General features: G+C 37.4%; 2 pseudogenes; both read right to left on the bottom strand.

The window, feature by feature from the left end:
* Positions 1-1109: 1109 nt before the first annotated feature.
* Positions 1110-1940, bottom strand: LOC149139699 (short-chain dehydrogenase reductase 2a pseudogene; annotated as a pseudogene).
* A 2128-nt stretch (positions 1941-4068) lies between these two features.
* Positions 4069-26807, bottom strand: part of LOC149139698 (uncharacterized) — a 25945-nt pseudogene continuing 3206 nt past the window's right edge.

The following is a 26807-nucleotide window of genomic DNA, read 5'->3' as shown; positions in this document are numbered from 1 at the left end:
ATTGTTTGGGATCTATGTATCGAAGAATCCATTCATGTTTATTTAGCAGGGAAGCATAGGGTAGCACAATGGTTTGTATGGGATCTTCATATCAATATACAGATGTGTCTGCTATGGATAGATGTGGATTCCTTGAGGGCAAGTAATTTTGGGGTGGGAGGATTTGTAATATTCCCTTTTCATGATATGGTCAAAATGGACAGAATCTGTCCATGGTATTTTCCTTCATTTTTCGAGGGAAAACAATTAAAAAAAAGTTTATAGAGAGTCCATCAAGCCTATAAAAGGTGATAGGAGCTAGACATTTGGATCATCTTGAGTTTGTCTATCCTAATGTATCTTGTTGAGAACTTGGCGAGGCGAGTTCTAGTTTGATCCTGAGACGAAAACTCTACAAGTGTAATTTGTCATATAGATCCATCCGGGGTCTACAATTGTGCTTCAATGTCTTTGTTTTCTCATATGATGAGCAATTATGCATGCTATTGTAGGGGCGCCGATATTATTGTACGAACATGTACTATTTTCTTTAGTTAATATTATAAATAAAAATTGTATTTCTAGATCTTGTTTGTATTTTTGTTTCTTATTAAAACACTAAAGCCTCCTAAATCTATTAAAAATTCTGAAATTTAAGCTCTTACATAATAATAAAAAAGAATTGTTATCATTTAAAAGGAGAAAAAAGAAAATTAAAATAGTAATTATCTTACTTATAAGAGTGAAACCAAAATGTAAAGACAAAGTATCTTATATTATAGAGAATCCATTTCTTATCCAAATTGGCTAGTGCTAAAACTAGATAAGATGAGTTAGTGAATTCAAAACTCCACCTCGTTAAAATTTCCTAGCTAATCAAAAACACATTGCCATAATCTTTCTATATATATGTTGTGTTATGAAATTTTTTTATAAATAACAACCTCAAATTTATTTTTATTGATAAAGATATCCTTAAGTTGATTGGGACATTGTCTTCAAAACTTGTGGATAAATTTGTTGTCTTTGTTCTTCATGTGTTATTTATTGATGTCTTTAATTACGACATGATTATTGTAACACTCGGACCCTCTAGTTTCATTGACATATAGCGTTAACGACGCTCATCATTAGAGCCTCCAAGAATGATTAACAACAGTGATTCCGCCATCCACCACAAGGTTATGCCCGCTAACATATTTAGCCTCATCGCTCGCCAAGTACAGCCCCGCCTCCGCAACGTCCTCCGCTTTAAGAGTCGCTCCTTCTAAGTTGGCGGAACTATTGCAGAAGGCCTCTACGGCGGCCTTATCCTCTTCTGAAACAGCAGAAGCATTGCCTTGTTTCATGTAATTGACTGCAAGGGCTGTGGCCAAGCCAAATGGAGAGACAGCGTTAACTCTGATCCCGTATTTTCCAAGCTCAGCTGCTCCACTCTTAGTAAGCCCTATGATTGCATGCTTCGAGGCCGTGTATGAGTAGGGGGAAATTCCTCCCAAAATACCTGCAATGCTAGCAGTAGAGATTATGCAGCCCTTCTTCCGCGGGATCATCACGCGAGCTGCGTGCTTAATGCCCAGCATCACTCCTCTCACGTTTACTTTCATCACTCGATCGAATTCTTCCATGTCATACTCCGCTGCGCTTTTACTTGCAGCGATTATTCCTGCGTTGTTATACATAATATCGAGTTGACCATGTTTCGCCACGGCCAAATCCACCGCTGCGCTCACCTCCTCTTCTTTGCTCACATCGCAGTGCAGGTAAGTGGCCGCAGGGGAAAGAGATTCGGCCAGAATTTTGCCGGCTTCGTCTGCAATGTCTGCGATTATGACTTTGGCTCCTTGCTTTGTGAAGAGCCGAACGATGGCTTCTCCTATGCCCGCTGCCCCACCCGTTATTATTGCTACCTTGCCCTCCAATCTGCATTCAAAGATCGTTGGCATTCAAAGGTCGTTGGCTAGAATCATGAAACGGCATAAATTCGGAGAATTGAATTCTGAAACAAAAAACAAAAACCGAAAGAGCAATTCTGCGATGCTGTGATATTACCGTCGCTGTGGTCCATTAAAGCTCAGATTGCCAACACAAGAAGCCGCTGCATTAAGCTCTTCGTTAGACATGGTTGAGGAGCGAGATTGGATAATGACACAGGAAACAGATAACTAAAGAGTCAGTATTATGGAGAAGCAGGGCGTTGCAGGCAGGGTCGTCACAATGAAATCACGCAATTATTGTAATGAAAATAATTGCGTCGTAATGTACGTTGTTGGGAAGGAGCCAAAGAAGAAAAATAGAAGAGATGACAGTACTAACCAGCCTATATAATTGTGAAAATAGATTTCCGGAACCCGTGCTGGCGGATGATTATTTCTCTTCGTTAGGGCATAGGAATCTATTATTTTGTCTAATGCCGAGGCCTGATATGCGATGACAGAGGCCCGATATCCGATGACAGAAGCCATATATACGATGACATAAAAACGTGGATCACGGTATGGATATTTTAAATCATGTTTAGAATAAAATTTATTTTAATATATTAATTATTTATTTTCAGAATATTTCAACTACACGAGAAACACCATTTTAATATATTAATAATTTATCTTACAAATATTTCAAATACACGTCAAAATAATAATAAGTTTTCTTAATTAAATTATTAAAGTAAACAAATTAATTAAAAATAAAATAAAATAAGTAAAATAAATGTCGATTTTTTATTAGATTTAATATTATTTTTAAATTAAAATAAAGTCATTTATATAAGAGGAAAACTAATGATAAAATGGAAACCTAGTTTCACAATTAGTTTGTGTTGGACACCTAATCCTCAATGGGTTAGTGTGGAAGCCGAATGGACAAAAGGAGTCCAAGAGACCTTGGGATGTGAAACCCAACGGTCACATATTGTACTATAAATGCATCTCTTGTTAATAAAAATTGTACTTGCATGTTTTATCTTTCATATTTTCTTGTTGCCCATGCGTGTTTAACATGGTATCAGAGCTGCAGGTGTATTCCTACTCTGCCTATTTAGTGTGAGCCACCTATTTCTGTGGCCTCTATAAACCACTACTCTTTGAAATGTTCCTTTGATTGGTACACTGCCACCCATACTGACCGATTTCCTACAGGCATAATGCCCTCAATCGAGGAGGACTAGAACTTGAGTCTGGTGCCCTAGATCACTTGGCCATCCTTAGCTGTATCTCACATTTGAGATCCTTAACAGCGAGATAACATTTGGGTTTGTCACGTCGAAATATGTCTATAATGTATCGAATTTTCTAGCAACCATCCCATCTGTGTATCTCCTCGTAAACGAAAAATTAAAACAGTTGTCCAAAGTTTCTTTGCGGGTTTGGATATTATGAACAATGACTATTCTTAGGTAGACGAAAGAATAGTCGAGGGATTCTAAAGAAGGTACTCTCAAATACCTTGCCACGCTGCTCTCCGTTGCCAGACCTCTGGTTGATCATACCTCCCAATATACGCAACCAACAGTTGGACCTCTGCTTACACCGTTGGCTCTCCACACATATGCGCAGCCAACAGCTCCCATCTGGCTTCAGTAATTCCGCTTATTTTGCCACATTCGCCTCCGCTTACATCGTTGGCTCTCAAAAGGCGTTTTCTTTGAAATTCGATTTCCAAGTCCATGTTTGAGGCATCCTCTTGTCAGGCTTCCATTTCGCTCTAGCTACAACTCACATGAGGTTGCGAATTCAAATCCTAAGGAGTTGTGGTAGCAGGGTTCTCGACACTTTTTCTTACGAATTGCTAAAGGTTGCATCCCGCAGAATATCAGGCAAGAAATTCTTTAATTCTTTGAATGCCCTTTGATTTTCAGAAAGCCTAAGATAGCAACAACTTATGTGTTTAAGAAATCGCACGGGCGGTTGTTATGCAAGTGATGAACCAAAGGTTATTGGCATTTGGTCTGAATGTGTGAGTGTGAATTTGCCAGCGAATGAGGTTTTGGATTTGGCATTTACTGAGCATGCATTATGTGCATGAGTTATTTTTCAAGACCGTTGAAATCGTCGGTTGACTAGCTGGACGGGTGTCTTGAGGAAGACTTCAAAACCGTTTCATATTCTCTGCAAACTCATCTCTGTCCATAACGCGCTGCCTTTCCAGCGCTGCCTCTGCTGCAAACTCACTATTGAAACGTTGAATGATGGCCTGACATGTTGCACAATACCCTGCTTGATATAAACTGGAGACCTTCTGCGTAATGGTGTGGCTGCTTTGCACAGTGGAAACGTGGTGACAACGAACACTGAAAGGACAGTAACGCACTCTGTTACTCGATTAATGGCGAGTTTAACATTCGAGGATGGACAGCATCAGTGTTGAAATTTCGAATGGTTGTTGAGTAACGTCTGCTGCTGGCTTACTATTCAAACAACAAATAACTTCAAACACTGTGGAATGCGTTCCTTGCTCATAATCGACTGGAGGTCTATATTATTGCTGCACATGGGAGACGAAGAATATGCATGAACAGTGGAATACGAAGACAATCATTCTTTTAATGTTTGAATTTTGTTTTTGTACATAGACGACATGCATTTATGCTTGTAAGATAGACCAAGGTTTCCTGAATAAAGATGGAAAACGAAGTGATATGCTGGATGGTGCGGTGAGCGTGGAGCGAACACGCGACCTTTTTGTAAGGATTGGACTGTATTTTTTATTTTCAGGTCAAAGCCGAAGATGAAGGGGTTTGCCATTTTGTAAGCTCGGTTACTGTTTATGTTCATAAATGAATGGTGTGTGAACGCAGCGGAAGCGTGATGAGCCCAGGTCTCTTCTGTTCTTGGCATCTCTGTAACCTGCTCTCGCCATCTCCAGGTCCTTCTTTCCCCGAGCCATGTTGAGGATATGATTTTTTTCTCCTCCACAAACTGATCGAAGATGCGCTGCAACGTTCGCTAAGATGCGTAAAGTAATTTTAAACTTATCTCCTTGACAATATCGTCAAGAGTGTCGTTCCTGCCTGCGTTTATATCCAGAAATAGTGATTGGTCCTGCCTTGCGAGACTTCGAGCTAAGGAAGGCAAGCATTCATTCCTTTAAAGTTTCAAAGAACTGACTAACTTGTATATGGCTTGATGAACCAGTAAGGTCGGTTAGAACGTTGCCGTAGCCTCTGGCATAAGTATCCCATCTTTACACATCCTTGGTGAAAGCCAACTGACAACATAAGAGTGAATGTAGCCGAGACAAAGCCTGCCAGCTTTTGATTGTTGAAGCATGGGCCTTTTGCTACACTGCTTTACTTGAAGCTTGCTTTCAGCTTAGCTTTTCCTTTAATCACTAGTTCTTGTACTACAGTTTTAGCCGGCAAGGATATTTGCTATCCTCTCGACAGAACAAGAGGCTGTTTATGACGTTCAATAGATGAATAATTTTTTTGTATGATTGTTGTTGTGTACTTACAATTGTTCAGAAGATTATGTGTTGGTTGGTCTGTTGGTATTTTGGGTCAGTTTCTACCATACCAGAATGAGTTTGTCACAATTTGGATGCCATTTAGAGGCTGTTTGTGTGGCTGTATATTCTTCTCACTAGCTGATACTGAAGTGTTGATATACGTTGAAGAGTGAACGAGTATTTGAAGGATCCAAGCAAGTTTGCAGTTGTTGCTGCTCCAGTGTAGCATTGTATTTAAAACTCATTATAGTGCATTGATTCCTGATTCCACTGCTACATAAAGAGTTTGGTGGGCTGATTGTAATCCTTTATGTTGCACGCTGCTCATTTGCTAACATTTATAAAGGATATTGCAGTGACATTGAATTGTGAGTGATTGTTGCTTCTTCTTCACTAGTTGATAGTTGTGATCAGTTTCTTTAACGTATAAGATAATGAAGAAAATGACCAGACTTGATAATGCATTAGAGTTGTTAAATACTCTGATACATTCCACTGTTGATGAGATGGCTAAGATCAACAAAACCTCTCTATTCAATATTAAAATATGTCTACAAAATGCACATGAGAATATTGATTTTTTGCAGCTTGAAACTCAGCTACAGCAAGAAGAACTAAAACAAAGGAGTCATTCTGAACATGTTTCTATTCAGAACATTGAGACTGCAACCCATCAGAAGCAAGTCAATGATGTTACAGTTGGTTCAAATTTAGTACTCCATAAAACAACAGTTGTAAATGCAGATGCAGAAACTTAGTCTGCACTTCCCAAGCCCATCATCAGACCTTGGGAACAGCTTGTCCACAACAAGCACAGAACTGGTCTTGGATATGACAAGGACTTGTCCTTTCATATTCTAGACTACTCCAAGCCCATTCAGTTTCAAAGTGCTGGATTTATTCATGACAGTTCACCTGCTCCTCATGACAGTTCAGCTTCAGCTGTTCCAGACTCTGCCCATCTTCCACAGCAACAACAACATATTGTGAAATGCCAACACTGTGACCGAGTTGGCCATTTGAAAGATCACTGTTTTGATCTTCATCCATGTAAGCACTGTCATAAAACCAGCCATTCTTCACACAGATGCTTCAGAAACAAACGTCCTACAAGAACAAAGATTCATCTTGGATGGATCGCTTCTTGGCAATGGGCATCAACAGCCAAGAAGATATTCCAAACACATGTCAGAACTTGTTCTAGAGTATTGAACAGTCTTGCAGTTGAGTTTTCTCCATCTTCTCACCTTGTATCTGACAGGGGGGGAAATGATGGTCATCTACAAGCTTCAAAGCCACATCAAGCGAGCCTAAGCCACAACCTGCCACACCAGTTTCAGAGTTGTAGCCAGAGACAAAGATGCCCGTGAACATGCCTTTAGTTGGCAATCTGGGACACTTCCTCTAGCAGAAGACTTCAGCTTCTTGCGAGTTTTGGAATAATTCCAGGAACACAATTGAGAACACTTCCTCTAGCAGAAGATACCAGCTTCTTTCCAGATTTGGAAGAGTTCCAGGAATTGCATTAAGAATTCCAGAGTTGTTGGTCATCCTTAAACCATCACAGGTTGAGACTTCCCTTTTCAGGTTGAAGTTCTCCCTTTTATGCGGGGTGAGACCTCCCTTTCATGGTTGAAGGTTTCCCTCTTCAAAACAATAGGAGCACTTCCTCTAGCAGAAGACTCCAGCTTCTTGCCAGTTTTGGAAGAGTTCCGGGAACTGCACTAAGCGTTCCAGTGTTGGTGGTCATCCTTAAACCACCGCCCTTTATACCAACATTTCATAGAGCACATTCAGCCTAGTGCTGCCATGCATATTTGCACATTTTGTATTACAGCTCTCTTCTTGGACTCATACATAACCCTTCGGATTAAGGGGGGGAATGTTGGACACCTAATCCTCAATGGGTTAGTGTGGAAGCCGAATGGAAAAAAGGAGTCCAAGAGACCTTGGGATGTGAAACCCAACGGTCACATATTGTACTATAAATGTATATCTCTTGTTAATAAAAATTGTACTTGCATTTTTTATCTTTCATATTTTCTGGTTGCCCATGTGTGTTTAACAGTTTGATTGATTTTGTTAGACATAGAAGAAACTTACACGTCAAATTTTTAACAGATGCCCAAATTACCATTTAAAGAAACAACATCAGCAATACCAGTTGGAGCAAGCAAGAGTAGCAGGTTTTCTCCATTGGTAGAGTTGGTTAGGAAGGCATTTTTGAAGCAATCAATTAGGAAAGACTTGTTGGTGCCATCACTACCTTGGATGAGGATCCTTAACGGTGTGGTGGAGGAATTGTTGGAGAAGTGGGAAAAAATGATACTGAATGCCATGTTCTGACTTGGGGACAAGGAGGAAAGGGAATGTGGATATGCACAACTATATATAAAGCAATCATATTACTCAAGTTCAGAAAAGAGTAAGGCAAAAATAGACGTAGATTCAATTGAGCTAGTCAATAATAAAGCTAAAGAAAATACATATAAGAGGGATAGAGTGAAGGTGAAAACCTTAAGGCTGTAGGAAAAAAACATAAGAGGAAGAAGATTGAGCTCTCCTTGAATTGATAGCACCAAAAATTTTAAGCTATGATTGGAGCATTCCAAGATGATAACGTTGAGATTGGAAGGTACTTGTAAAAGGACAAATCGACTACAGTGTCAAGAAAGAAGAATGGAAAAAGGCAACTAGTTAGAAGGATGGCCATGGCTGATTTAGTCTTGAATCTTGGTCAATGGTTAAATTCACAATAAACATATTTCGTATAAATTTTGATGATTTCCATAAAAGTCCTCTTTTCTTTAAAATAAAGGGCATGTTCCAAAGATAACTATCTTGTAAGTTCAAAGATCACATGCGGGTACTTAGAACATTTTGTCAATGGTGGCATAGCTCATTCAAGGTAATGAAAAACAAAGAGGGGAGGAATATACAGAGAATAAGACAAGGTTGTTGAAAAGTAAGCAGACAAAGAGACTGTAAAGAAGAGCGTGAAACCACCAAATGATGGAACAAAGGAGGGTGACACAAAAGACAATTGAGACAAAAAGATATCATTAAAATCAATCGTATGAAATTTCTCATAGATAAACCGCAAAAGACAATTTTACCTTCAATGCAGAGAAACCTTCCCATGCACATCACAGTGAGCTAAAATTTTGATATAAAGATGTGTGGAAAGAAATATCCTGATAAAATGTCCCATTAAAGACTAAGCTCTATGTTCTCAGACTAATTAGTATGAGAAACCAAGGACTTCAATATCGATAAGAACTCAACCACAATTACGATAGAAATTTAGAATTATTGTATAACCACCTTACACGTTACTGCTAATTAAATTATTTTCTTAGACACATGGTGCACACAAGTGCTAACTCCAGTGTGCAAGCAATGCCTTTGACCAAATCTATAACAATGTTGAAGCAACAACAAGATGGTGAATATCAGAACCACCTACCATGAGATAGACATTTGAATCCAAATGGTAGAAAAATGAGAATAACACCTTCCAGTAAAAGAAGTTGTAACAAAGGAGTGCATAAAGGAGAGAATTTTTTGCTTATGTAATATGTTACACATCAATCAAGATTGGTAGCCTCTAGAAACAATAGAAAATGTTACAGTTTAGGAAAACACCACTGATAGAGATTAACAAATAGTTGTAACATAGTTTGCTCTTTCCCTGAGGTCGAATCCCACACCAAGGAATTATTGTATGCATATAAGAGGAGAATGGATGCACTATTGTGTGCACAAAAAAGGCAAACAACTTTCATTGATTTTGACACATATTCAATATATCTCCACTCTCTCAATCTAATAGTTTTTCTTAAGGTTGAACATCAAGGATTGGTACCCACCTTCAAGAATACAGAGAAACAAGCATCCTCTAAGGTGACCATAACCGAATACCATTCTGGACAATTTTCTGAAAGTCGTGTTTGAACTCAGTCATAATGAATTTTCAAATTAGATGAGTACCTTGGGAATTTGCATTCCAATGGGAAAGACAAAGAACCTAACAATTTATTTTAAAAAAAAAGCGAGAGAATATGAATGGGGTTATCACTAGGAACGCAGTCCCTTCATGTCACTCCAGAGGCTCCAAATTTTGTCGACTCAAGCAACATCTGGAAAGCCAAAGAGATTTCTTGCTTTCTCTCTTGAGAATATATAAGGAGAAAATGAAGATGGTATTCTTGTTCTGGCCAAAGGTTCAATTGCGTATTTTCAATTTTGGAAACCAAAGAGGCAACAATTCGTGATTTGCTACAGATCTAGATAACATAACATTTCCTTTGTCTATTGAGGGTCCAAATGTGATTATACAAAGTTTTATGGTATTGCTCAGCAATGTTGCATGCCCAAGGGATGTAACCACATTTGATTGCAATTTGGTGTTAGGATATGATAGAGATGAACAGACTAGGTATGGCCAACAATAATGAAGGTCGGTTTAAGAGATACTTACTGCTACTCCTCTTATCGAATTGATTGTAGTGTGACCTACAAACAATTTTCGAGTTGGTATTAAATTTATATTCTAAACCCCACTTACTTGCAATTGTTAAGGTTGATAAGTTAAGGTGTTAATTTCCTTTTTAGACCATTTTCTCTGCTCATTAGCTTGGATCACGACAAAAGTAAAAGGGATGTAAGAAAACGCAAATGAAAGTAAGACTACTGCAAATTACATATGGCCAACAAAAGATAGAAACTTAGTACCTAAAAATACCCTGATCTGGAAGGGTACAAGGATAATTCAAACAACGCAGAATAACAATACCATTGTCTCTGTTTAACAAGCATTTTGATGGAAGCTTAAGAAACTTGTCTATAGTAATCATATGAATAGCATTTAAAAACTGTATAATTAATATGGTGCTTTGAAAACACCAATCTTTACAACTCACCTACAGTACGAATTCAATGGTTTTATTTGTGAAAGCTTCTCTATGGTCTCTTACAATACATCGATAAAATCTTTCAAAAGAGGCAAAGCTTTAGAAAATAAACCTCATAATTTCTATTGAAACCATTCATATTGTACAGATGACAAATTTTCCAAAAATGTGAAAAACATGATCTAGAAAACATTCCAACATTGCTACCTCTGTTTCACAAACAACTAATGAGAAGAGCCCCTCACCCAAAGAGTGATATGTGTCTACGTTACCAGAAGTGGGAAAAAGGAATAGAAGCAGGAACATAGTGAGAAGCAGAGCTAAAGGGTTTTAGGAGATAAGAAACATAAACCCCACCCTCCCTGGTATATTTTACACATGCAAAATTGAATAGTAATGCACTAATTTAGTGTCAAGACAAGAACAGATACAACAACAGGAACGAAATGAAAAACAGGTCCCCTGGTCATGTTTCTGGTAACATAGATAGGCATCTAATATAAAACCTACAACAAGGGGAATAGACACACATAAAATCAAGCCGCACATTTGAGTCTATGATGTTATAAACAATAAGAAATCATTGTATAGATACTTAAAAAATATGGTCACTGGGAAAAAAAACTAACCTGTTACCTTTAATTTTGAACCAGGCCTCTAAACATTGCTTGTGAGCAACAGCTAGATCATCCTTGCAAGAATAACCCAACACAATAGATTCCCCTACCTCTTGGTTGGTCTCCAGAGTAAGATGCAATATTCTACACTCCTTCTCAGATCGACTCCCAATTCTGTCTAATTGCCTCCCTTGATCAGAAGGTAAATTCCCTTCTGGTGCCTTCACCTCAGGGTTAGGACCCTTCTTAAGACCTACATCGGAACTATCAGAAAGAGAATGCCTTGCAAGATCTGACATTCCTACAATATCAGGATCATAAGAATTAGAATAATCATATTCATCATGTCAATATGTTCCTCCATTTGAATCATACTGCGAATTCCAAGACTAATCTTCAACATCAGAATAATTTGGGTTGTGTGCACTACCATCCACAGATGGTCTGCATGAGATGGCTTCCTCATGCTCCTCATATGCTAGAACAATTATGGACTCATCTTTAACTGTAGAAGTTGAGGACCTCTCTATGCTAATGAAGAATGGGATATAAACTTCGACTTACTCATAAATATGACTGAAAAAGCCCTTGTATTTCCCCCATTTCTCTTCAGAACTCTTATTTCTCGCACTTACTACGTTTGTGTGCTTAGGGACCACAACCAACAAGTAAATATGGCAGACAGGGTTTGACTGACCAACGACAAGGAGAAGGGTACAACACTCTTTAACATCAGTAACACCATGTGAGGGAGATGGAAAACGAGACTCAGTGCAATTCAATGTGGGAGGTATGAAGGACGAGGCTCGATTGACTAGTGGGAAGGAGAAGGTTACAACGTGCCAAAGAGGAGGGCGTGAAAAGGAAAAGTGGAGGGGAGGGCACATGTGTGGAGGAGGATTCCGTTCAGTAGAGAGTTGCAGAAATAGGTAGGTAGCGGAAAACGTGGGCTAATAAAAATTTGGGCAGATGACAAAATTTATTGGTTGGAGGGACAAACACATGGAAAAATGTTATTGGTTGGAAGGGAGAAATCCAAGCTTTCCCATTGGCTAGGGTGAACAGTGTTTGACCACCCCAAGCTAACAAATAAAACACATATTGGCATAATTATAAGAGAATTGAAAAGATTAAAAAGGTATGCAAGATAATTTAACAATTATAAGAGAACCCCAATGCATTAAATAATTTTTGTGGAAGAAGAATTTTCTTTGGCATTATGATCATTTATATTATGTAGGATTTTTCAACTTAAATAGAAGGTTTTTTTTAGAATTGTAGATTTTTTTTATAGGAGGATATATAGAGTTCTTGAAAAGATACCATGGGAATGAGAATGATTTTTTTGGGAAGGTTTTAAAACTAATGCTCAAAATTTTATGGTTGAATGTGTAGTCCCCCAATAGAATAAGGGAGAGACAATCAAGATGTTAAGTCTCCTACAAACTTTAGTTATACCAAATCCATGTTGGGAAGAACTTTCAATGGATTTTATTCCATGTTTACCTAATTTTGAAGGAAAAAATGTTATAACGGTAGTAGTGAATCAACTGAAGAAGTATGTCCATTTTTTCTCTATTTCTCATCCCTTTAAACCAAGTACAATAGTAATATCAATTATGAAAAAAATTCAAAAACTATGTAGAATCCCTCAGATTAATTTTTTTTTGAAAGAAATGGGTAGGAATTTGTATTATTAAAAAAAATCAGGTTAGTAGTGTTATCGGGAAATCTAGTGTCTATGCAGAGCTGCTAGTCCCACTAAGACTGGTAGCTATCTTAGAAACAAACGAACTAAAACTACTTTCATTTTCCTCTATGAGAAGTAGATAAGAGGGGAACAAAGGAGACCAACCTCTGTCTTGCGCTTGGTTCCTTGCTTGATTCCTCTCCCTTATGATAGATCTTTGCCACTCGCTTCCTCGTCTACCCAGCTTCAAAGAGCACATGTGGAATCAAAGCAGCATAACACTATCCAAGAACAGAGATCTACTATCACAAACAATATAGGACCAGATATATATTGACCACACAAATGCATATATCATCAATCATACAAGAATGTGGAGGAAAACGTGAATAGCTTTATTAATATCAAGAATAGCAAAGAGGATTACAACCAAATGTTCTGACCCAGCGTCATCCTCTCAGAAAGAAAGCCCTTCTTCACCTCATGAAAAGCTTAGATCACCCAACACTATGATGTTACACCAAGAAACTAGTAGCACTTCCTTACAAGATACAAAATTCCAGCCTCTGGATCTCTGGGATGAGGGATCCATATATAGATGATTGCAGGGAGGTGAGTCAGCTTCTGAGATTTGATTAGTGTCCTCTCTCTGATAGTTCTTGATTCCACTTGGAGATTGATGATATCTTACTCATCCCTGGGCGAATTCAGAGAGGCAAGTGTCACAGGAGAAGTTTCTGGAAGATTCCATGATCATCCACCTCGCAAATTGACTCTACCATTTGTCCACTCTCGCCCATTGCAACCCATAGAAGGGATTTTCAGTATGCATCGCACCTCCCGTGTGCATTTAGGTGGGATGCATTGCACTTTGACCATGGAGCAGGTGAGATGATCCAGTTTTGACCAATTCTGAGCAGTTTTTCATGGAGAACTTCTGGGAGATGATGTAATCAGCTGACCTTGTTATTTTAGGGTATGGAACAACACTTTTAGGGACTTAGGAGCCCTTGGTTTATGGACATGTTTGATTGGGGTCGCAGTGCCCAAAAATGTCTATAACAGTTGCCCCCTAAAGCATGAGGTCGTTAATCTTTTGATGTCGGGTGAAATGCTTTATCATGAGGATCCGAAGTTTTTTCAAGCTGGAAGGCGACCTGTAATAAGATACAATGCAATAAATTATCTTCATAATATTTTCATGATCTAGCTTAGGCGGGCATTCCCATGCTCAGCTTTATAAATTCATTTTCATGTACATAAGACAGACAATCGTCTGTGTGCAGATTGATGATTCTGGTAGAGCCATCATCCCTTAGATTGGATGATTATCTGTGCAGCAATGATGTACATTTGATGTCTTTATTTTCTTGAATATATATCACAGCCCGGATGGATGAAACTAGATCCGAGGTCTTCAATCTCGTTCGATCTTCACTCAAAGTACAAGTCGATCCATGTGAGAGATGTTCTGGAGTCGAACATGGAAAGACATCGCCTGATTACCAACCAATGATGTAAGCTGTTAACAGGCGCGAGAGGAATCACCAATGATGATGATGACCCTCAAGGTACTACAGTACAATTCACGTGGTGTGAATAAGGGACTTGGCGTCGAACACCACACAAAATCCTTCGGTCAAAGGCCATTGTTGTAAACCTGTCGCCGGAAGTGAGAAACTTGCCATTGAGGCGTGCAAGCTTCAAAGTACTAAAAGGGTTGTCCCTAAGTCGACTTCTTGGATAATGAGCTGATGTCGACAAGAAGCGACCCTCCATAGGAGGGCCTTAATGAATCCCACATCTACAGCACGGAATGGAGTAAATGATTTTGGAGGTGAAAACAATTTGATGATACAGGGTTCAGGGTGGCGGTCATGAAAGAATGGAGCGTAAATGTATTGCAGTGGATGAGACACAAGTGAATTCTCTGAGCAACTTCTCTTGAACATACCAGCAACACTGACATGATGGATTGGTAGCGTTAACCCCAAATATGGATGATGTGATGGACCAATGGTGATATGACCAGTGAACGGAACAACCCAACCCGACTCGGATGTGGAGTGAAAGTGTCATGTTCAAGAGTGACTTGCTACCAATAAAGTTTTTTCAAGTTTTCTTCCCAATTTTTCCCCAGTCATTGCTGACCAGTACCTCTTTATTTTTGTCAAGCTTGAGGAGGATAACATATGCTTGTTCTATAATTTGCCCTTCGGGCAAACCCATTGCTATGTTTTAACGAGCCTAGCGATAGTGAAACTCGTTCTTGTCTGTATGGACAAGTTTGTCGCTATTCGGTTTTAATGAGTTTAACGACAAAGATAACTCGGTCCTTTTCAATTTTAGAGAGTTTGAAAGGGACGTAAAGAAAACTCCAATAATCCTTTTTCGTCTCATAATCCCTTAAGTCCGAAAAAGTATAAAATAATACAAAAGGGATGAATTTTCGGTAATTTTAACGAGCCGAACAAACAAGCGCTCGATCTTTTTGTGTAATAATCCCTCAGGTCCAAAAAGATTAAAATCTATAGGAGGGATAGTACTTCCGGTTACTTTAACGAGCTGGAGAGGCTAATTGCTCGGCAATCTTTTCATATTTTACGAGTCAGATGAAAAGAGCTTAAAGGAGACTCGTTTTTCGAGGAACGATTGATAAATTCGGGTAGCAGCTGATTCCAGGTAAGGTTTGGAATTTTCCAATCACGGCAGTGTCACGAGGATGGCTAACAGGATCACTCTTTGCAGTTGTTCCTCAAAAAGGGTAAACAACCAAATGGAGGTGAATGATCGGCCAAAAACAGAGTGGAGGTGATGATGAGAACACGACCAAGGCTTCAAAGGCTGATGATAATGCATTCACGATGGTTATTTACCTGAAATTGGTTCATTTTTTAATGAATGAGCTTAAACTCTGGGGGAAACATTCGCTCATTGCTTATGTTTAATTTTTAACGAGCTTGAACTCCACATAAAAACTGCTCGATCCAGTCATATAATAAGGATGTCTCATCTAAGATGCCATTTTTATGGAGCTTGCACCTTACAAAGCTTTGCCCTGCATCCTTTCTTTATGCAAGTTAGGAAACGACCAATCCTACGAGTTTAAAGGGTTAGAGGACCTACAAATTTAAAAAATAAATGGTCGCTCTTCACTTGCATGCCAAAATGTTTGCATGCCCCCAGGTATAGTGAAGTAGAGTTTCCAGGTTACCCTTCAATTTGCAGACAAAACATTTGTTTTATCGGGAAAGGCCTACCTTTTCCATGTTACCCTTCAATTTGCAGACAAAACATTTGTTCTATCGGGAAAGGCCTACCTTCTAACAGAGGTATCTTATTCCGGTCTAACCCCATTTTCCTAAATGGACGGGTGCGTCAACCAGTCATATATCCTTCGCGGAAACCTACTCTATGCCCAAGGTTTTCCTGCTGAAACAGACCAGGGTGCATGCCCCATGGGTTTCAGTCATGTCCTCCCGAATCACTCGCGCTCATCAGGTGGATGGACTGGGGATTGATGGGACATTCCTTGCGTGAAAAGACCATTTAGGGATGGTATTTGACTGTTTGCTATGTGTGAGCCGGGGAATGAAAGCTGGTCTACGAGCTTGACCACTCTTCCTTCATGCGGAAAACACATTACTCTAAAGAGCGAGGAGACAATGGCTCCCATGCAATAAATATAGTCGCGTCCAAGGAGTAGATTATAATCTAGGGGTCCTTGGACTACCATTACGTTCATGTGAATGGTTTTCCTTCTCAATGTTATCGGCACATTGGGAAGGATCCCTAACAGTCGACTGGTTCCTTTCTTAAAGCCTGTTAGATTTCTCATCTCAGGCAAAAGCGATGGCGAACCAAGCGCTTTCCAAGCAGTTGAGGAAAGGATACTCATAGAAGCCCCTTCATCTATGATGGTACCGGCCATGACCATTCTGTATATTTGTACAATGATTTGAAATGGTAGACTAGCCGGTAAACGGGGTCTGCCTAGTAGATTCCAATCGAAGGAAACAACTAGGTTGCTCGGAGGTGGGACCGAATAGACGACCGGATATGACTCTGACGAATTTCCTTCCTGCGGTAAAGGAACGGATAGACTGCCCCCATGTTCATCGAAGTCTGTGTTTACGAAGAGAATTTGAACGATGTCGTTCTTGTTCTCTCTGGTGACTGTATCATTTGAAGATGGACCTTCTGAAGGCAAGACCGGGTCAACTGCCGCCTCAACCTTTTGACTTTCGTCTGGTGTGAATTCAGATGGTTTATCTTCAATGATAGACGCTTCGACCGACCACAATGGCATGTCAGTAGGATTTTCAACTAGTGATGGACTTGGCAAGAGTTTCTTATATCTAGGAGGAAGCCGTAACGGTGAAACCGGACGGTCATCCAAAACTCTTTTAGCTTCGTCAAGGAAGGGACAACGGTGGATGGCGTGATCCCCTTCACACAGTTTACAAGGGAATTTAATTTTCCTTTTCTATCCCGACGCTTCACTTTCACTAGTTGACGGTGTACTTTCAACATGATCATCAGAGGTTGTTGACACCAGATTGTGCAAACGAGGAGACCAGTCCCTTACGATCCGAGGGATGCAAGGACAATCTCGATGATAGTGATCTCCTTTGCAAATGACACATGGAGATTTAGGCTTTGACAGCGCAGTGTGTGGATTTTCACTAGATGATGCATGGTTGCCCCTTTTTGCCTTTGGCTCCTTCTTCTTCTTCTCTTTCTTCTCCTTCCCCTTCTTCTCCTTCTTAGTTACTTGATTTTTGGCTTTACCAGCTCCATCAAGTGAAGAGGAAGGAAGAGAGGGAGAATCGGATGAAGTAGAAGGTTGGGGGGTAACTCTGGTATCATCTAGTTGCTGACTTGATTGCTCAGGAATCACGGTGTTCTGAATGATAGAGGTCGAGAAGAGCCATACGGGCAGGCCAATTGTCAATCCTGGAAGCGACAATGTGGCCATATGGGGCGCACCAACATCTCCCCAAGAGGAGAAAGGACTAGGATTTCCTCCAAGGGGAAATCCTTGGTTGGTGGACTCCATTTTTCTCAACCTAAGACCAATGTAGGAAAGGTGATGTTTATTCCGATTAAAATAAATTTTAGATGCTTTGACACAACTTTTTTTTTCAATTTTTAAGAGTCGAGAAAAAACAAAAGATGACTCTAGTCGCCTTCGATTTTTAATGAGCTTGAAGTGACAAGTGCTCAGATGGACCTTTTCCTTTAAGGAGTCTGAAAAGGAACGAAAGAGACTACTCTGGAAGTCTAGACAGAGGGATTACCAAACCAATCGCAAAACTGCAGAATACTTTTTACGGTACGGCAGTCAATCTTCCCGAATGCTGTGTTCAGTGCATTGCAATCGATAGGGCGACAGACACGGCTTCCTATGGATAAAGGATATAGCCTATTGTGGTCTCCCAATATATACTCGACGATATGTGGGAGCACAAGTCTGTACTGGCACTTGTCGTCTCAAAGTGGAGGAATCACCCAACTAGCAATGAAAACAACAGTTACCAGGCTTTACGATGCCGGAATACATCTCTAGCCTAGACTTCTAAATGTTGTGTGTTAGGTTCCAAAGCGTTTTTAGATCATTAAATTTATTTTACACTTGATCTTGTTTAAGAAATTTGCCTTTCATGTTCACCGCATGATGTAGATATACAATTCCTAAAATGCAATCTAAGATGATAAACAATCGTTTAATCTTCTTTTTGCAATGAAAATCCTAGCTACTAAAGAAAGAGAGATGATATTCTTTCACCATAGAGCATAGAGCACACACTATATGCACTATCATAAATCAAACCAACAAACAGTCTAAATGAAAATGCACATCCATGTATTTGTTTTTCAACCTTCTTAATGTGTGAATGATAAAAAGAAAGCTAAGCACAAATCTAAATTATTTTTCAAAGTGACATTACTAACAAGCTTCTTTTCAAGACAAAATGAAGACAACGACGACACTTTGCGATTTGGAATTGAAAACTTGTTTTCGACACTTGAAAAACTACTAATTCAAATCAAATACAAGAGTAACAATGTAATCGACTATCAAGAACAGTCGGATTCTCTTTTATGACTGAAAATGACACTTGCGACACTTCCAAATCAAGAAATGACAGTTCAATTACGCTACTTCTTTGTAAAAGAGAATTGAAAATGGCTCACAATACATAAAAACATTTACAGTTCTTTGCACGATGGAGGCAGAATAATGGCAAGGAAGGGGGTTTCCACAGAGGTATACTGACTACAGACAACAAAACTCCTGAATAGAGCTGAAAAGAGTGAAGAAAAACCAAAGTCTGGAGGCAAAATTAGCCTTCTCTAACCATCGCACCTGTTACATAGGGATTCCAGTATGCATCCCACCTACAGCACACGGGAAGTGTGATGCATACTAATATCCTTGAAGAGAGGGTGCGATGGTACAGTGCGAGACTTTTGATCCAGTTCTTGATCATAGTTTGCAACACAGTTCAGGGATTTAGGCCGAGCAAGTGATAATCAGTAAATAAATCATAGGGGTAGATCTAAGGAGGTTACTAGAGCCACCACAAGGGCAATTAGGATGTTTACAAATCAATTGTTTAGTTTATAAACAAAACCCGAAGATAGAATGAAGCAACATTGATCTACTTTGCACTTGCATAGCAAATGCAGTTCGAAGGCTAGCTGGCTTGACTTCAGGCTCCGTCTGTAAGTTTATAAAAAAACCAAGTATAGAAAAGCAAACAAGCTATTCATTCCCCAACGGAGTCGCCATTTTGTTATCAGGAAATCTAGTGTCTATGCAGAGCTGCTAGTCCCACTAAGACTGGTAGCTATCTTAGAAACAAACAAACTAAAACTACTTTTGTTTTCCTTTATGAAAAGTAGATAAGAGGGGAACAAAGCAGACCAACCTCTATCTTGCGCTTGGTTCCTTGCTTGATTCCTCTCCCTTCTGATAGATCTTTGCCACTCGCTTCCTCATCTACCCAGCTTCAAAGAGCACCTATGGAATCAAAGCAGCATAACACTATCCAAGAACAGAGATCTATTATCACAAACAATATAGGACCAGATATATATTGACCACACAAATGCATATATCATCAATCATACAAGAATGTGGAGGAAAGCTTGAATAGCTTTATTAATATCAAGAATAGCAAAGAGGATTGCAACCAATTGTTCTGACCCAGTGTCATCCTCTCAGCAAGAAAGCCCTTCTTCACCTCATGAAAAGCTTAGATCACCCAACGCTATGATGTTACACCAAGAAACCAGCAACACTTCCTTACAAGATACAAAATTCCAACCTCTGGATCTCTGGGATGAGGGATCCATATATAGATGATTGCAGGGAGGTGAGTCAGCTTCTGAGATTTGATTAGTGTCCTCTCTCTGATAGTTCTTGATTCGACTTGGAGATTGATGATCTCTTACTCATCCCTGGGTGAATTCAGAGAGGCAAGTGTCACAAGAGAAGTTTATGGAAGATTCCATGATCATCCACCTCGCAAATTGACTCTACCATTTGTCCACTCTCGCCCATCGCACCCCATATAAGGGCTTTTCAGTATGCATCGCAACTCCCGTGTGCATTTAGGTGGGATGCATCGCACTTTGACCATGGAGCAGGTGAGATGATCCAGTTTTGACCAGTTCTGAGCAGTTTTTCATGGAGAACTTCTGGGAGATGATGTAATCAGCTGACCTTATTCTTTTAGGGTATGGAACAACACTTTTAGGGACTTAGGAGCCCTTGGTTTATGGACATGTTTGATTGGGGTCGCAGTGCCCAAAAATGTCTATAACAAGTAGGCCAAAACGTTTACATATTCTAATCTTCCTTGGAGGTTTGAAATTGTGCATTGTGGCTCAATCCAAACCCTCAATCGATTTCCCCATGACATAAAAATTTCAAACCCTTTCCAACTAAAAGTTCTCCAAAAAAAATAGATACATTTACATTCCATTATTCACTACTTATGTTATGACTTCAAAGACTGAATTATTTTTTTCCTTAGAGAAATGCCTTTTCCTTTCTTCCCAACTTGAGTCCAGCCCATGTTTTCTTCTATTTCTAGCATATCATTCTTTGGCATGTGAAAATTGGACTCTTCCTCATCAGCCTAATCTGCCCAAGAAGATGCTTTTCTTGCAATAATCCTTGTGGATTCAGAAGGGGATCCACTTTCCACGAGGGTTTGTTGTTGTTCTACTTTTGTTGAGTCGAGAGAATCCTCATTGGCATTCATTATTTCTTGCTTTGTTTCTGGTGTCATTGATGCAATTTCCTTGGCCAAATATGCTTCCTTCTTGTCTTCTGGTTCTTTCTTATCTTGAAGCACATCCTTTTTAAATATCCTATAGTGAATACCCTAAGCTCCTTCCCACCATTTGGGCTTAGGGTTTTCTTTTTCTAGTCTTTGCTGTTCTGTAAACGCTTGGGGTAGTTTTTAATTCTGCACCCTGTTTCATAGCATGCTCTACACTGAAAATAAATATTCTCATAATCGATCTTTTGGATCCGTCAGATTAATCTATGTGGGAAAACTATTTTTGAAGTCCATTTCCACATATATTCAGGCATAAGTAGTCTTGAATAATTTTGTAGTTTCAGGACAACGATGATAAAACTTTCCCAATGCATTCCCAATAGAGGAAAGCGATGGAATATTCTAAAATTGCAATGGACAGTTCAGAAGCCCTACCCAAACTAGAGCTATAGATATTAATGTCATTACCAGATATAAAATGGGAGTCCAGGGCTGCATAAAGAGACCTGCATTGCCCCAAAACCACGACCCAACTTCGCAAATGGCCTTCTTATCCTCTATATTATAGAAAACCACAACATGAAAACCCTGAGCCAAAGGGTAAATATTTAATTCATCCGTTAAAAGGGGCTTCCATGATTTAGAGATCCATTTGTGCAGATCAACTAGCTATGGCCAGAACCCATTAAACTTGCAAATCAAACCTTGCTTTGATTTTTTTTTCACAACTGATAGCTTTCTCATCCACAGGAACATTGATAGAAGGAATTTGTTGAACCAATGGAAGATCATAACCAAATTTCAACATGGAACTGTAAGAAACCGAAGAAGATGTTGCTAGACCAGTAGTCATACCTGCAAAAGAAACTTCATTTTTTTCCTGATCATTGGAGTTTTCCATTACAAAAGAGATATGTAAAATATTCATGAAAACTAAGCAAAGAATTGCTGGATAAGGTGAAACCCTAGCCACCGAAAGGGTTTGCAGAGCTTCATCCATCATTCGTAAGTGTTAACCAACATATTAATCATGTAATTTTCTTTCATTGTGTTTCAACATATCCATCATGTGGTTTTTTCTCATAGAATCCCTAATATTATGATAAGCGACAAAGATCCTATTTTCATAAGAAAATTTTGAACTGAATTATTTTCTTGTTTGGGTAGACAATTGGCTCACACCTCATCCTACTAAATCCATTGGGTAATCTGAGATTGTGAATAAATGTCTATAAGGATATCTTTGTTTATTTTCATCTAATAAAGAGACATAATGAGTAAACCTAGGTGGAATCCCCAATATTGTAAGTGATAAACATCCTATTTTCACATGAAATTTTTGAACTGAATTATTTTCTTGTTTGGTTACTCAATTGAAATCCCCAATAGATGAAAATTTTGGACTGAATTAGTTTATTGTTTGGGTACTCAATAGGCTCACAACATTGGCTCATAACACATCTTACTAAATAATAAATTCAATAGGAAAACTCAGATTATGAATAAATGTCTAAAAAATATCTTTATTATTTTTTATATAATAAATAAACACTATGAATAAATAATTTCCCTTTGTAAAATAATAGTAAAACACATCCTCCACCCAAAAAAAATTACCATTTATAACACATTATGATACCACCCTTCATCTATTATAACATCTTATAAGCGACTAAACAAATTTAATTAGTTAAATCCCACCTAAAACACCAATAAAAAGTTTTCAGATGATATAAAAAACAAATAAACCTTTCATAAATCATCATGCTTCTCTGTATATACTTGATTTTTTTTATTTTTCATAATCTTAATCCAAAAAGCAATGTCGAAGTTGTTAAATTATTAAAACATTATAACATCGCTATTACTTCTGTGCATTAATTGAAGTCAACATAACGGAATTTATTTCTTCATCTACCAAATATGAATGTGTTATGAAACTTATGACGAATTTCGTCCTATAATATTGGAATGAAAATGAATTTTGCGTTGTAAAATTAAGAGTAGTTAAAATTGTGGAAGAAATGAAAATTTAATTAAAAAAACAATTAAATTTATTCAAAATTTAAGTTTCCATAATAGAATTTCCATTTACTTTGAATTTTTATTTAAATTTATTTTACATATTAATTTTAAGTTTTGATTTTTGTTTTAAGATCATTATCAATTAAATTTAATGGCTAATAAATATTAATATTAATATTAAATTAAATATATAAATAAAATAGGTATACGAATAATATTATATATATTTTTTCTTAATTAAATTGAGAATAGGCTTAAATTAGCTTCAATGTTGGATGGAAAAATGATCTACTTACTTTTTATCAGTGTATGAGGCTTGATTGAATCTAAACGCCCCATGGAATAGTTTTTTTTAGGCTAAATCCTGTAAAAACAAATTAATTATTCATATAGGTATGTGTATTTTAGAATGAGTCTTCCAACATTTTAATTTAATTATGAATACTTATTAGGTGTATGGTAGTGTTGAAGGCTCGAAATTCTTTGCCTCAACATCAGGGAAAACCACCTGATCGGAAACTTAAGGAACCTTCTTTTCTGTTTGGAATGGTGGCTCCGACTAGGATTATCGGACCAGTTTCCCTTTGTTGAAGGAAATGTAACTAGGTTCGGTCTTCATAAATGTACTTATGATATTTGTATTTATTCAAGAAAATAAATATTATTTTTATAATTTATGTCAATGAGTTTCTTGCTCATTGAAATGGGTTTATATAACATATGTATATAAACCTGCAAATATATACATACCTAAAATTATAAATATCCTTGGGGGATATTTATAATTGTAAGTTTTGTGGGCCTCAAGGTCGTTACATTGACTTCCCTAGGGCACAATTTCTGTACACAATATCCATTTGGGGAGCATAATAGTTCGTTGGAAAAAATCTCTAAGGAATACAACTTTTGACCAAGGCTATGGAATGCCATGAAAAGCCTTTTCCCGTCGAATTTCTAGAAAATATCATTTATGGATGCAAAATAACCCCAAAAGTTTGGGACCCAAAAATCATACAAAAACTGCCAAGAATATAGAGAACCATTGAAATAGTGGAAGAGGTGGGTAGCCACTCATATCCACCTGGATCAATAACTCCACAACTTTCTAAACATATTTAATTGTTTTGATTTTTCTAGATTGCCCACACTTGAAGAGTTGGAACTAATGTTTTTGAAGAACTGGTATAAAAAGGATAGATCTACAGTGGGGATCACAAAAAAATTGGAGAAATGACCATTTAGATAATCTAGCTCAAATATTTATATATTTAACCAAAATAATAAACTTGAATAAAAACAGTACCAATGTAAATCTACAAGAAGAACAAAACCATAGCATCACCGGAAAACCTAAAAAAACTTACTATTATCAAGTTTTAGTTTTAAGTGAAAAATGAAGAACATTTGCAAGATCAAGGACAATGTTATCTTAGACATTTATTAAATCTTACAATGCATTGTCCTATAGTATTAATAATGCATACCAATGCTATTAGCAATGAAGCTTATGCTTCTTATTCTTCTAAACCCCTATTTCAAATCAATGGATCATGCAATTGTTGATCTAAAAGATCCTATATCCTATTACCTATTATTTAAGCAATGGAGGTCTCCCAAACAAATGATGCGCCTACTTTCTTAAATAACCTAATGCAAATAAAACAATTTCCTAATGAACAAAAATCTTATAACACTAACTTTATTTTATGATCTTCATCCTTATCCCATACTCAAAAAATTCACAGCAATAAGGTGTCTTGGTTTTTCTTTTGCCTCTTTAGGGTCTTTCTCTTCTCATAATCTTGCATTGGCACCACTTTGATTTAGTTTTATGAGTTTGGTCAAGTCTATCAATATTTGATTTAGATTATCTAAATGGTCCTTTCTCCAAATTTCTAGCATTATCCACTAAATATTAATCGTTTGTTTCCTAATTCAACGATAACATTACTTCCAACTCTTCAAATAAAGACTAATTTGCAAGAACAAAATCCATTAAGTAAGTCGTTCATCCATTAAAAAAAAAATTATTAAAACAGGTTTATAGATTATCTAAATGGTCCTTTCTCCAAATTTCTAACATTATCCACTAAATATTAATCGTTTGTTTCCTAATTCAACGATAACATTACTTCCAACTCTTCAAATAAAGACTAATTTGCAAGAACAAAATCCATTAAGTAAGTCGTTCATCCATTAATTTTTTTTTATTAAAACATGTTTATTTGAGACATGCATTAATTGAACCCAATTTTATGAGAAATGTATATAAGGGTAGTAATGAAATAGGATCGATTTTTTCTAAATTGCTTAGGAATATTTAGCATGAAAAGGGGGCGATGAAATCATGTTTGCATATATTTTCCCATAGAAGATTCATTTTGCAATCTAGTTTCCATAATTAAATGATTATGGCCAATGATCTAGGGTCTAGGGTTTATATCTTGGCTGAAATTGGATAATTTCTCACAAAGTCTAAATTCTCCATTAACTAAGTGTATCATTAGATTATTTTGTATCAATGAAAATGTAATATCCCATATAATAAAATTATTTCGTTCCTTCATATGTAGCTAAAATGTTTGCAACATAAACCGTAATTCAATTTCTATCTCCCATAAAACCCTTATTACGTTAATTTTGGATAATTTGATTCTCTAAAACATAATAAGTTTTACAGAGATCCATATTGTCCATATTTAATATAAACTAATATATATTGATCTACATTAATTTTATAGATATATTTAACTCCCCTTCCTGATAACCACCATTCTTTAAACATTGATGTTAGTTACAAAATTCTTTAGACAGGAATGCTTATCTACAATCTTCACCTAATTTTGCACCATTATAGATATGAAATCCATTTGGAAACTTAACAGCTATGGATATATCCATCCACAACACGTTACTTGCATACTAACCTTTCATAATAATTAGCATTTACATCAACGTTTTCTCTTGAAAACATTAAGAGAGTAACTTCTAAGATAGATGAATATTTGCAAAATAAATTTTGGAACCTCAAGCCTTGCTTAATTTTGGGAAAACATATATGGTCTGAAATATTGATGGCCATTTTTCTTCCACACTTTTTTCTTCCATACGTATTCCACCCATAATCTCTTAAATTTTCCCCAATTTGATTCCATCTATCTTACTATCCTTCTATAAAATCCACACATATATACATACAACACATCTTGACACATCCCCCCTTATCCCCCTTGCGGGATGAATTTTATAACATACTTAATTAGATTTCATTTTAATTATGTAATGCATACATTAAATGCCTAAACATGACCATCAGGCCTATCTAAATCTTATGACACATTACTTGTGTTTATGGTATTTCCTTGGTAAGCTCCTTACCTATGTTTCCATGTATGAATGTGTTTTCCCTGTTTGATGTCTAAATTATGACTAGGAAAGCTTCCCTTGGTTAGCTTTTTGGATCTTTCTTTGGTCTTATGCATTATTTAACAGGTTTTTTAATTAGACATTATATTCACATATTGGATTAAATTTAACGTGTGTTCTTGATTTCTACCACCATGGTTAGCTTTAATTACTTTTCAAGCTTCCCATCATCCTCATATACATTACGGGTGCATTCAAGGGTTGGAATGGAAAAAAAAGATCTTCCACCTTTTATGATTTATTACGTGAATGCCACTCTCTTGTTGTATGGCCCATTTTCATCCATTCCCCACAAACCATTAAACTATTGAGCTTTTTTTTTCTCATTAAAAAAAGTGTTGCTACTTCATTGATTTTTATTTTTATTTTTCACTCTAACCTCTCTCTTCTTCCTACAAAGTAGTTGTGTTGT

Source organism: Pinus tabuliformis, chromosome X (genome assembly GCF_031772625.1).
Source record: "Pinus tabuliformis cultivar Carrire ecotype Pingquan chromosome X, CPIR1, whole genome shotgun sequence".
Taxonomy (NCBI): domain Eukaryota; kingdom Viridiplantae; phylum Streptophyta; class Pinopsida; order Pinales; family Pinaceae; genus Pinus; species Pinus tabuliformis.
Note: the sequence above shows the minus strand (reverse complement) of the source record. Positions and strands in the feature narration are given on the sequence as shown.